Source organism: Mustela nivalis (assembly GCF_964662115.1).
Source record: "Mustela nivalis genome assembly, chromosome: 13".
In the NCBI taxonomy this organism is placed as follows: Eukaryota; Metazoa; Chordata; class Mammalia; order Carnivora; family Mustelidae; genus Mustela; species Mustela nivalis.
This window is the reverse complement of record NC_139032.1, coordinates 1,981,071-1,994,522: the sequence shown is the minus strand read 5'-3', so window position 1 is coordinate 1,994,522 and position 13,452 is coordinate 1,981,071. Positions and strand designations below refer to the sequence as shown.

The 13,452-nt window shown below is 56.0% G+C and overlaps 1 long non-coding RNA gene across 1 annotated transcript; it reads left to right on the top strand.

Moving 5' to 3' along the window:
* Positions 1-6,280, top strand: LOC309845861. Its single transcript, XR_014301557.1, has 3 exons — positions 1-47; positions 3,971-4,142; positions 4,256-6,280. It is a non-coding gene; the product is annotated as an uncharacterized lncRNA (long non-coding RNA).
* The last annotated feature ends 7,172 nt before the right edge of the window (positions 6,281-13,452 follow it).

Genomic DNA, 13,452 nt, shown 5'->3' with positions numbered 1-13,452 from the left:
CCCGACTCCTGGAGGTGTGGCTCTTGTAAGCCGCATGCTTGCGTGAGGTCCGTGGCTTTGTTTGGTGTCGTGTCTTTCTGTCTGTCTGTGGCCCGTGTGGAGCGCAGGTACAGGTCCCTGTTCTCTTACTTTGCAGGAGACCAGGGTCCTTGCGAGCCCCCCACACCTCCGCCTCCACACCCCCCTGCCCCGATGCTCTGTGCACGGGCCGTGCTGCTCCTAACTGGGGGGGTCAGTAATGGTTGCAGACTGCGCTGGCACAGAAGCCCTCTGGCACGTCCGTCCCCGTGCCGACTGGCCAGAGATGCGCACGGATCCCCAGAAGTCGCGTTTCTGGCCTCTCCGACAGGAGCGCGCTCAACTTTCCCAAGCCATGCCTGGTTGCTTTGGGCGTGTTTGTGCAAACGCAGGTGTGGGCCTCGCCCGTGAGTGTGACGGTCCTTGTGCCGCAGATCTGTCGTCTGGTCGCTTGCCAGCTCCTGCCAGCCCGAGGTGCACGCAGACCTACACCCGCAGCTCAGCTCCCATGTCTCTGATCGGTGACGACGTAGACTCATTCACCTCTAAGGCCACAGGGTTTTCAAGCCACGTCGTCGCACGCCTCCATGCTCATTTCTTTAATATTTCACTCTCAGATGGTTGTAGAGAGACGTTGTGAGAAACGGATCCCACAGACTCTGCCGTCCATTGCCCGGACAGTCACCCAACTAGAATACGGAACCACACCCTGGAAATTCAAAACGCGGAGTCAGCAGGGCACGAGGCAGTGGGCAGCGAGGGCTGCGTCGGAGAGAGTCCCCGTCTCCCGCCGCTCCACGGAAATCCACGGGGAGCGCTGGACCACGCGCTTGTGCTGCTCTGATTGGGCGGTTTCTCGGGTTCGGTGAGGGAGGGGCCGCAGGGAGGAGCAGGGAATCGGGGAGACCTGCTGGAGCCTGCTGGGGTGCTGTAGGCAGGAGACCACCTGGGCCGGGACTCCGGTGGAAGGAAAGGACGGGCCTGGGGCTTCTTCTGGAGCTGGGGTTGATGAGACTTTCCGCCCACGAATGAACACATGCCTCGGGCTCGACGATGCTCCGGTTTCCCGAGATGCTGAAAGAAGGCAAAGTCACAGATGCGGTGGGTGGAACTCTGGAGGCTAATTATGCCCAGTTGGCATGTCTACGAGGCCTGAGCGGGAGAAGGGTGCTCAGTGGGGAACGGCCATCAGTCCCTGCCTCCGTGTAGGATGCGGAGCGGTTCTGGGATGAGGATGACCGTGCGGCTGCAGAGAGCGCGGGTCGGAAGCCCGGCGGAGGCCCGCGACGGAGGAACAGTGTGCGGTTGGGTGAGGGGTGGGACGTGGGCGTCAGGAGAGGGGGGGACGGAGCCAAGGGACATTTTAGGACGTCGGCTTGCGGGACGGTGTTGTGTGGGAGGGGAGGCGGGAGGGATAATCGCCGGAGAGGAAGAGCTGAGGGAGTCAGCCCAAGTCTGGGCGTCTGACCTGGGACCAGCTAGGTAAGAAGTCTGCCTTCTGGCACTTTCGGGATTGCTCCGTAGACTGGGGGTCTAAGCCCAGCTCAGGCTGAGGTCTTCCTTCCTACCGGCTTAAATATGTCTCTATCTTACACACTGGCAGTTGTTATTGCTTTAATTATAGAAGCAACACATATTTATTATAAAACATTTGAAAAATGAAGAAAATGATGAGTCGAAGTGGAACTGCCCAGAAACAATAATCAGTGCTACTGGATGTCTTAAAAACATGGGGATGTGGAGCAATGTATTTATAATTTCTATTATATGAGGCTTTGTCGTGGCTTTTAACCCCCGTGTATGAGGTCCGTTTTCCCACACATCACGCGCCCCTCCGGGAAATGCGAGTCAGTGCGGCGTCACCTTTCTTAGACTTTGAGAAGAGGAAACTCGAGTTGCTCCCGCTCCTGGGGCTGCCCTGCTGCTCCCGGTGCTCTCGTACGTGTTTTGTGAGCTGCGGCGACCTTTCCCTCCCGAGAAGGATGCGGTCTTGCGCAAGCTTCACGGTCACGTAGCCAGAGTTGTAAGTCAAGGAGACCCGACGGCCCAAGAAAATTTTCTTGGAGGTCGACAAGAAGAAAGTCACATTAACGATCCGTGGAGACGTGTCTCCCTGCTCACTCTTACTTCCTCAACGCATGTCTGCAGCCTTAGAAACGAGCGGGAGAAAGAAAAGTGAGCCAAGAGTAAAAACCAGTGGGGCCCGGAGAGGATCCGGCTGGTCTAGCAGCCTTCCCCGGAGGTGGGAATCCTTGGTACAGCAAGGCTGGCTTTATGTTCTCCTGCCACCTGCAGCCGGAGAGCTCTGGGCGGGTTCCAGGTGAAGCCGAGGGGGTTGAGAGGTGGTCCGGAAAGGGTGGTGGGAGCCGGGGGGGGGGGGGGGCTCGGCCCTCCCACTCCCTGATGCCTTTGCCCCAGGACACATCAGGTGGGCTCTGTGAAGTGTGACGTCTGCCAGCTTCACGGCACAGTGGCGAAGGAAATGGCCGTTTCTATGGTTGTCGTAAATACGAGTGTGTCCCCCGCACACAATCTAAGGGAGCCGGCCCCGTACAGGAGAAGACAGGCAGAGGCTTGCGACTTAATGGGATGCATTTTATGAGTAGTAGCACATGGTTTTATTAGCTCGGTTTGACCAGGGAAACGGAACTGCTTGGAGTGACGGAGAATACGGATGAGGGTGGGGAGGAATCCCTGGGCGTGCAGGCAGAAAGACAACGGCACCCGCAGGCAGAAAGTTGAGTGATCCAGCGTTCTGGACAGGACGTGGGGAGCAGGGAGCGTAGCTAGAACCTGTAGGCAGGAATCCGGGTGAGGGCGTCGTGGGGTCTTCCAACGAGCCAGGGCAGGGGGAAGAGAGTCCATGAGGCCTTTCAGAAAACAGTACTTGAGAGGACGTTCTGTCTAGTCAGGAGCTTATCCGAGTAATCAGGCCACGGCGGTCATTTGCACAGGGGGCTGGCTTGGGCATCTGACTGCGGGGTTGGGGCTCCTACCTGCCCCGCTGTCAAGGCTGTGCAGGTGGGGGGCCTGCTGCTGGCCCGAATGGGAGGTTCAGGATGCTGGGGAGGGGCGTGAGCTCCGACAGGAACTGGTGAGCTCAGCACTGGCCGAGAAAAGACAATGGGTATTGTCTACATTTTATAAAGTCTGCAGTAGACTATATAAAGTTGTGAATGTGACCCCAGGCAAGCTAGCCCTTGAGGAAACACACAGGCGCACACAGACCCTGGGCAAGGTCGCATTCTGTCTCACCCGGATTTTCTTCCGGGGTGCCCAATTTTGTTGGAGAAGAAAGGCGTGTAGCCGTTGAATGTCTAGAGAGACTCCGACCTGCATTTGTGGCCAAGCAGCTGGACGCCAAAGACACAGGATCTAGCGTGGGGGGGACGTAACTCGGGACATTCTTGGCTGTCGCATGCGAGAATGCTGCTCCCCGAATCCCCAGATTCCAGGAGTTAAAACACACCAGAGACACACCTGACTTGTGCAGATTCTTCTCCCCCGAAATCACGTTGAGTGTGACAACGTTCCCTCCAGAACTGCTGGAAAAATTTAAAACCTGGGACCCGTAAACACGGCCATCTCTGTGGGATTGGTTAAACGAACAGTCCTCTCCACGGGATGAATCTTAGGCCGCTTTAAAAAAAAGGTGTATCTGTTTGTCCAGATACGGGGGACATATGATTAGTTATCATAGAAAGTTGAAGAGAACGGAGTGTACGGACACACACACCCGATTATTAAGTTGTACGAAGGACGCGCGTACGCAAGATTTCGCATGAACACGTACGTTATAAGAAACAAGAAAATGTTCGTGCTGTGCTTATTTTGGAGGCAGGACAGTTTTATCTCTCCCGTTATAATCTTCTGTGCCCTTCGATTTTTTTGAAAATTGGTATTTCCTATGTTTTTGGATTTGTGTTTATCTAATCTCCCCCGGCCTTTTTAGATTGAAGCACGGTGGACACGTGACGTCCCATCGGTGTCCCGGGCACACCACAGTGATCGATAAACCCGCGAGTTCATCGTGCGATCTCCCCCCAGTGTCCCCGTACACCCCACGGCGATACCGTCCACCGGCTCCTTGGGCTGTGCCTTTCATTCCGCGACACATTCATTCTGTGAGTGGAAGCCTGGGCTTCCCCGACCCCCTCCCCTCCTGGCGACCCTCAGTGTGTTCTCTGTATTTATAGGACTGATTCTGCTTTGCTTATTCATTTGTCTTGTTTTTTAGATCGCACATACAAGTGAAATCGTACGGTGTTTGTCTTTCTCTGCCTGTCTGAGCTCACGGATCATCATACCTTCTAGGACTCTCCGTGTTATTGCAAAGGGCAAGATTCACTTTTTTGTGACTGCGAAGTATTTCATCGATCTCTCTATCCTCTGTCTGTCTCAAAAGGAAATTCAGCCCATGCTGTTCTACAAAACTTCTTTTGCCGAAGAACATTCACCTTGAATACCTTTCAAGTGCGTCCTTTTCAACTTGTGCCCGGGATTTCCAATACGGTGGTCAGAAGTTATGTCACGTTCACGGAAAATCAGAAAACCTTCCTGCAAGACCGGCGAACAGTGACTTGGGAATTGCTCCCTGGGGCAAAGGCGAGCCGGATGCTGGCGTCCTGCCCTGGTGGGGTCCCCGTGAGGGGCCTGAGCCGAGCTGAAACCCTGCTGCCCGTGGTTTCCCACCACCCACCGTGGACTCCAGAGAAAGCCCCTCCTGCTCTTCTCCTGGCGTTTCTCTTCCCTGTGTCCCTGAGCATCGTCTGTGTGCGTGGGTTTGAAAAAACCGCTAACCCAGTGGTAAGAACGCCTTTCTCCGAGTCTGCCGGCCCCTGGGTGACCGGACGGCCAGGAGACCAACTCTGAGGCCACCGACATCACTGCTTTGAAAACAAATGGGAACTGGTCTGTGTGCCGTCACGGACCGGACTGCGGAGCCTGTGGTCATTCCTCCTGCCAGCCTGTGACCCTCAGAGGATGGACCCCACCTCGGGGCCGGGGCATCTGAGGGGAGCCCTACAGGTCTGGCGTCCAGCAAGCCGGCCCCACGTTAGGAGGTTCCCCACCGGTGGGTCCCGGCCACAGCGCAGCTCTTCCCCACGAGCATGGCCTTGCCTCCCGTCAGCGACCGGGGCTCAGCCATGGGTCCGGTCACAGTTCAGCAGGTCACAGCAGGTCACACTTCCTACTGGGGTCACCCAGCCACTCTTACTGTTTCCTGCTTTTATTCTTTATCTTGGCCGAATCCAGTTCTGGAAATAAGGACTTTTCTCCGCTCACTGGCTCTGGCTTCACGTTCTGCTGGGCAGGAAGAGCACCGGTCCCTGCTGGGAGTCAGGAGGACCCCGTGGCCGGGACCGAGAGGCCTGGATTCCTCCATCCCGCAGCCCTCCATGTGCGTGGAGAGAAGAGGGAACTTGCTGCCCCGCAGGGCTCCGCGTCCTTGCTGGAACCTTCTTGCCCACGCTGATGTGGCAGGTCCACCCCGGGGCCCTGAGCTCGCTCCCTGTCCCCGAAGGACTGGTGCACACGGAGGGGACCCCAGGGCCACCTTCCTGTCGTGGTTTCTCAATCTTTTGTGCTCGTGCCGATCCGTGTGTGTTTGATGGTGACAGAGGCACAAGATAGACCTTGTCTTGAGGCTTTTTTCCCCACTAAAACTGCACCGTGAAGCTCAAAACCTCCTTTTCTCTTTTTACTGATCAAACAGTCCGTCACAGCATGGACGGTCATGAGTCACTCATCCACGGCCCCACTGACGGGCACGTGGGGCTCCAGGGCGTCCTCTGCCGGTGTCCGAGCCGAGACGGCTCTCCCTGACGTCTGGTGCGCACCTGCTGGGGCTTCTAGAGAGCCCGAGGAGCTTAGCCGCATCGCCGGACGTGGCAGGAGCCGGTCTCCCTGCTCACGGAGACGGGCCATCTTCCTGCATTCTGACCTGTAGAGCTGGTACAGGTTTCTGAACCTGAAAGGTTTCGCTGATCCCCGTAAGGGAAAAATGACCTCTCATTCATGAGAGAGGAGCCCGTGGAACCGGCAAGGCTGACCGTCCTGGCACGTGACCATGAGTGTTGCAGGGGGTCCCTGGTGAGTTTGCACCCTCTCCCCTGTGCTGGGTCATTCTGATTAATTTGTAGGTGTGTCTGGATCATGGTGCCCATGTTGTCTCCATTCAATGCATAGGAACAGACTTCGGCCCAGCTTTTATAAAAAATAGTTTGTTGATTGTGTCAGAATTATTAAAATGTTAGATTATGTTAGTTATTTAAATTTGTAAAAAGTTTACATTAGGAAGACTGTGAGTTTGTCTCCTGGGGCTCCTGGTGTCCCACTCGGCCCAGGAAGGCCCTCTGCCTGTTAATCTCTAGAGCGTCGCTTGTAGCTCCCGGTGGCCGCCCGCCTCGCTGCCCTGATTCTCGGTGACATCAAGGACCGAGCGCCGGCAGGGCTGCTCTCCTGCAGACCCACCCCCGGGAGCCCGGTCACCGTACGACCTCGCTGCTTGTGAGTTTTCTTTCCACCAGACCCGGTTCCTGGGCGTGGCGGCTCCTTCCCCCTGTTAGGTCCTTCCAGGCTCCGCAGGAATAAAAGAATTCACGGACCAGGTTCCTGCGCGAAGGCCTTTTGGAAAATTCATGGGCTGTTTTTGGGAAAGTGTTCTGCTTTTTTTCTAAATAAGGGGAGAGAAGCCAGGGTGATTAATCCAGGCGAGGCCTCCCCTAATTAATTCTTCCAAATTTCTCTTTTGTCCTGGAGGAGTTTGCACCCGGTGAGGGAGTGACCTCAAGCCACAAGTGGCCGGCGGGGCTCCGTATGGGCTTTGCAGGGACTTTCCCAGAGCAGTCGCCCATGGGGCGCCCCCCCTCCGCCGCCCCGCCGGTGGCTCCGCTCCCATCCACAAAGGTGATTTTGCCAGACTTTATCAGTGTTTTCCTTTTAGGGTCGAATGCACAGAGGTAGGAAACCTTCACTATGCTCCTCTGTTTTCAGTTTGGAAAAAAATGTGAAGGTCAATGTTGTAGATTTTTTAAGCGATAATATCCTGTGGCATTACTAAAAGAGCCTGGTCCTTGAGGTGACCTGACAGGGGCAGCGTTCCTCCGGCAGGCCCCCACGGTGGCTCCCACAGACCGTGAGGCAGTATCGCTTACGCGGGGCGCGATCCGCTGTGCTGAGCGATCATTATGTCATGGTTTCCACGTGAGACCAAAACTGTGTTGCATGTCGGCTGTGGGGCGTCTAACGCAGGGAGCTTCCCTGCCCATCTCTCCACCCCCAGGGGCAATGTGAGCCCGGGCTGCCGTCCCCAGCTGGCCTGGCTCCCCCATGCGCACTGGCGTCCCCCTGTTCCTTGGGTTCTCCAGGACAGGAGCTGCCCTGCCTGGGGGGTCCTCCCATGGGGCTGCCCTTCCCGCCTGTCTACCCCGGCGGGTTTCTCTCCCCATTCCGTGTCCTCCTACAGTGCTGCTTCTCATGGCCTTCCCCGATAATTCTGCAGAGAGCCCTGGGCCCCCCTCAAAGCTATGACCTCAGAGTGCTGCCCAGACCACCTTGGGGACCACCCTGAGCCCTGATCCTGGCGCCAGGTCCACGCATCCCACAGAGTGACAGAATGTGGACAACGCCTGCCTCCCGGGACTGTGGGCTCCGCGGGTGATGTCCGGGAAGAGACCGCACCGCCTGATGTGGACAGTTGTGGGAGGAGCGACGGACGCCTCGCGGATCGCAGCTCCAGACTCTCCTCCGGCCTCCACGACTCGTTTCAGTCCCTGTGAGACATACGTGTGCGGCTGCAAGCCCTCGTCTCACTCTTGGATGCCCCCCGCCCCCCACACCTCCCACACCCCTCACAGGTGCGCACACAGGTGTGGGTGCGGGAGCCGGTCCACCCTCCCCGTCGAGGTGGGGACAGGAGCTCTGTACCTGGAGCCCTTCTTGGAGGGTCAAAACCTCACCGAGGAGAGTGTGCGTCTGGCACACAGAAGGAGCTCAGTCTGCGGGAGGCAGAGGGCATTAGGTCAGGGTTCCCGCTGCTGAGAAGGCCTTTCTTCACTGCCCGCCCCCAGACTCTCCTCCGGGGGGGCCTGCCCAGCCCCTGCCCCACACTGTAGTCGGGGTGCGGAGTGGGGTTTGCACTGTGCCATCACGGCGCTCCTGGGTCCTGCCGAGTCGGCTGCTAAGTCCGGAATCCAGCCCAGGCCACGCTCATGTCCACCCCCGGGGACTGTCAGGTGCCTTCACCCCCGCCCACGCACATCCTTCTCTTAAAATCCCGCACAGTCTGCGTGCTCTGTGCATCCAGCCCCAGCCGGCGCTGCCCTGCAGAGCCCGGGGTTCCCTGACAGACTCTCAGAGCCTCTGTTGGTCCTACGACTCGCCGCAAGCCCCCCGAGGCAAGGACCTGGCCATCCCCCCCAGATAACACTGACTCACATTAAGAGAACATTAACCACACTGGGCCCTCAGCTCCTCCCCACTCTGACTGTCTGGGGAGAGCAGCCGGGCCCGTCCACCCTTCCCGGGGAGAAAGCCAGCCATCTCCGGGGACAGCATCACCAGGTGTTGGCGTTGGCAGTTTTCTCGGTTGAGCCTGGTTCGTTCGCAACTTGCTTCAGTCTGCAAGTCCTCTCCGAACGCCAGCCAGCCCCCGAATGCCTCGCTTAGAAATGCAAACGGACAGCCAGGGTCACAGACGCTGGAGAGAGACGGTACACGAGAGACAGACTCAAAGGAGGCACATCAGAAAGCAGGTATGCAGAAGAAACAACAACCAGGGAACAGAAGAACAGGAGTTGACTCAGAGTTCCAAGACAGCGCTGCACACCCAGATGACGGTTTCACGGGCAGAAGATGAGTGACCTTGGTCGGGACGGAGGGAGGAATACGGATGGATGCAGACATGAAAGCAAGATCATCCGTTCAGCCACCCGTCCATTATCTATGGATCACTTGATTGGCAATCTGGTCATTCGTCCATTATCTACCCGTATCTATTAATCTATCATCTATGTACGTATCTACCCATCATCCGTCTGTCCGTCCAGCCATCAGTCCATCCCCCTACCCGTCTACCCATCCCCCTCTCTCTACCCGTCTGTTACTGATCATCGATTTCTCTGTCTCCCCCGAACTCTTTCTCTGCAACCACCGGATAAGGCGCTTCCCTAAAACAAGGAGGAAAGCTAGGTAAGATGGAAATCTGGAAAAAGGGGCCCAACACAGGAGGGGAAGAGAAAGGAAGAAGCTTTTTCAAGGCTTAGAGAAATTCTGAGGTTTTCACCAGATGCGTTGAAACTTCTGGAAATGCTACTAAGAGGTCCATGGAACTCTGAGCAAGTAAAAACACGAGGCAAAATAACTTCCGGGAACCCCATGAAGGCTGTTTGGGGAGGGAGGCTGACGGCCAGGCAGTGGAGAACAGCACCTGCCCCGGGGGACAGTGTCCGCTCCGGCCCGCTGGGCGGGGAGGCGGTGAGCGGAGTGTGGAAGAGAACTGACCTCTCTCCGTCTCCAGCAGAAAGGCACTCAGGAGACTCTACTGTCTTGATTAATCAAGAAATAGCAGGATTAAACATTTATTAAACTGAAATAAATGTCAAGCCCAAGATCTTGACGGAGATTGAAAATATGTTCCTCTAAGAAGAAGGGAAGGTTTGGGCATGGAGCCCAGGGCTTTTTAAATATAAGCTACTTGGAACTCTCTGATTTCACTGTGTGGACGCACTCCCCTAAAAATAGAAACAATTCCAGAGCAGAAGGGCCAGTAGAAGAATGTGTACACGCAGCCCCCAGAGGCCTAAACGACGTGCAAGCTTTGCCAGCAGGATTCTGTGTTGACGTTTTACTAAAGAGCCAGTCAAATGGGGCTTTCATTTATGCTGTTGGAGCTGGAGGAAGCCTTTCTTGTCCTTGGGGCCACACCACAGTCACCCTCTCTGGGAAATGCTTCTGTGACTGGATGCTTAAAGGGCCAACACCTGGGGCGCTGCTCATACTTGAGGTGAGCCTAGGTACGCTGCTCTCCGTGGGGGCGGGGAAGGCTCTGGAAGCCCTGTCAGGGGTGGGAAGGAAGCATCAGTCCTCTGTTGTTCGGAGGACGCCGCCTCTCCCCGCCCAGGAGAGGCGTGCGTTGTGGGCTGTCTTCACACCCTTTTCGGTGCCTGTTGAGAGCGTCATGTCCCCTCTCCCCTGCCCTCCCCTCCCCTGCCCATCTGCTGGCCGACACCCTGCCCTGACGTGTGGGATGGCTCTCTTCGCATGCTCTCCCGGTGTCCTCAGTCAGAACATCCTCTGACTCTTCTCCCCACGGAGGAGACACCATGCGGGTCTGAGAGCAGAACCACAGCTCACCAACTGCCCCCTCCCAAGCCTGCCGTGGGAAGTAGGGTGACCAGTGGGTCACAGAGGAGTCACTGGGGGACAAAAGAGCAAATGGAGCGTGAATGCCGGTGCTGAGTGACTGGCGGGTCTAGACTACAGAGGCAGGACCAGGACGGGGGCTAGGCCGGGCGCAGGCAGGGCTGTGGCTGAGCCGGCGGGGGCTGACCAGGGATCTGGACTCGCCTTCTACCAGCCACGAGTGCATTTCATGAGATTTCTGTGTTCTGGTTCCTTCGGGGTTTGGGAGCTCTGGACCTTGGCCACTTCTCCTTGCTCTGAGACATGATGAATAGGGACCCACTGTTCTTACCTGGGTACCAGAGCGTGGGACAGGGAGACAGAGGAAGTGGCAAGACCTTAGAATGACATTAAATGAAGTGACATTTAGGCTCTTGTGTAAAGGCCACGTCATATCAAATGAAGTAAAACCCCAGGCCATGGGAACACTCAACACTTTTTTTAAAACCCAAGCCCGTGTCGAAGTATTAATGTAGCAAAACACCTCTGAAAGAAGACTAAGGAGGCTGGCGGCTCCAGCATGTGAGGCAAGGTGCCCAGGGGCGGCATGTCCGGGGCCAGCGCTGGCAGAACGCGTGGGCAGGGCTCCAGACACACAGCCCCAGAGCTCCTCCAGGGGACCGGGCTGCGGGTAGCTCTGGTCCATGCTCACTCCCAGGACCTTTGGCGTGGGCGAGGCAAAGGCAACACTGGGCCAAGTCTAGTCAGCTGTGTTTGAGCAAAGGCCTGGTGATATGGGAGCACCAGTCACACCAGTATCAGATCGAGAGGAGCCAGAGGTCAGGGGGGCAACAGTGCAGAGAGCCTGGGTTTTGGAAAGCTTGTTTTGGGAGACAATAGAAGAGGGAGCCTGGAGAATGTGGAGTATGTCCACCATGGAGGGCGGCTTCCAGATAATCCAAGTGATCCCAAGTGTCCATGTTGCTCCTTCCAATGACAGGTGAGAATTTGCAGCAATAAGGTCTTATCTAAAAAGCCAAGCCCCATGCGTATCATACATAAAAGGGTGCTCATAGACTTGGAAATCACAGTAAGGAAGAAGGAGCCATGCAAGAAGGGTGCTCATGGGCCTGGAGCTCACATGGGGAAGATCGTGGAAATGGAGAGTCAAGAGATCACCAGTAGGACCTCTCCTACACTTCCTATGTGGCTATGACGGAGCTTACAGGAACGGTGGGCACATGTTCGAGCAGGGTGGGCCATCAGGAGGCTATGGCTTTCTCTGTGCAGCCACTATGGTTGGACTGTAGAAGCCCATGACTGTTGGGCTTCAACAACAAAAGAAGGCAAAGTCCCTCTGCACCTGTCCTTAGGCGACACATGCTGCCTCCAGCTCCCCAGACTCAGGACAGGGTCCGCTGCTGGCCAGCTCAATCCCCAAGCCATCTAGGCAAAGGGCGTGTGGGAGCCAGACTTGAGCTTGATCAAGCTGGGCTTGGAGCAGTGCAGCATCGTGGAGCTCAGTGAAGAGGGCTGGGGCTGTACCCACCTTCCTTCACAGGCATGTGGTCTTCTGTGTCCTCCTACCATCGCAGATGGGGGTGTCATTCATGAGAGGTTCCAATTTGCACCACGGACAGGGGCCAAGTCTGAATTAGAGCCTCCAACCACTTGCCCTTGATCCCTGTGTCATGGAGCCTGTATTCCTGATGATCTAGTTGGGCCACCCCTTGGTGGCAGGTGCTCTTCTTTCTTGGGTGACCTCCACTGGAGAGTGTCTGGGCTGTGTAGGTGCTTCTGGGGTCACCAGAGCAGGACTTAAAGATTCTGAAAAATGTCCTCCAGATGCAAATTCTACCAAGAAAGAAAGTGGCCCTCAGTGCCAGGTCCTGCCCCGTGGAGATGTTTGCCAACCTTACTCACTCATGGGCGAGGGTCCCAGCCAGCCAGGGACAGCCGCAGAATGTGTGTCTGCAAGGCTGGGGCAGGGCTGGGGTCCATGCTAGCTAGGGGAGATGGTCTGGGGAAAAAGATCAAGGGTCCCTGTGCACTCCAGCCTTACAGTTAGGGTAATTCGTTACACTGGCGAGGTCAATAGGCGAACTTTGATCACCAGCAAAGTCTCTAAGATTGTTGTTGACAAAAGTGATTGGTCTCACAGACCTGGTTCACATCCAGGTCTCAGATGTGAACAGGGGTCAACCCACTCAGAGATGGTGAGGGCAGGAGAGCTGTCTTAGTATCCACATCCCGGCTCAGCTTTCCCTGGGTTCCTTGGTGCGTGTCTCTGACCACCGAAGTGCTCCTTCTGAGACACGCCGTCTCTGAATTCTGTCATGGATTTGCAACATTCAGTCGACTCCTGATGATATTAATTCATCTGTCCAGATAATGTGTGGTTTTATGTCATTCTTGGGGAGAAAAGAGTTTGTGGGAGCATGCGTCTGGGGGATGCCACCTCTGGTTTTGAGTCCTGGTTCCCGGAACAAAGAGAATGAGACACCGCAGGAGAGGGATGGGGTCAGACAGCTATGGTTGGTCACACACACACACACACACACACACGGCTGTGGAAGTGCCTGTCTGATCTCCCTTCTCTGCCCTAACGCCTTTCAAGGGTCATGCCCTACTTCCTGCTCAGGGCAGAGTGATTGGTCCATGACAGCTGGTTTGATACCGACTTCCTGCCCCTGCAGTCACCCTGAGAACTCCTTTCTGCCTGTGTTTGTGGCACTGTTGCCTATGAAGGGTGTTTATGAACGCTGGGCAGCTGGTTGTCTTTGGAAGTCCTGAAACAAACCTAATGTCTTGGCCTGTGCCACTCTTCCCACTGGGGCCATCTTGGACTGATAATCACCCTTCCCCAGCTCTGTTTTCACTTCCCTCTGTATCCAGGTTAGAGTCCATGGGTCTTCTTTTTAGTGACACATTTGCTAATGCCCTGAGCTCCCTTGACCTGCTCTTGATCAAACCTGAGACGCAGGTCACCTCAATCCTGGATGAACCCAAATATTGACCTGCTTTGTTTGTGCAGCCAGGAAATGAAGACAGCTGCCGAGAACCAACAACAAACTAGGTTGATATCAACAT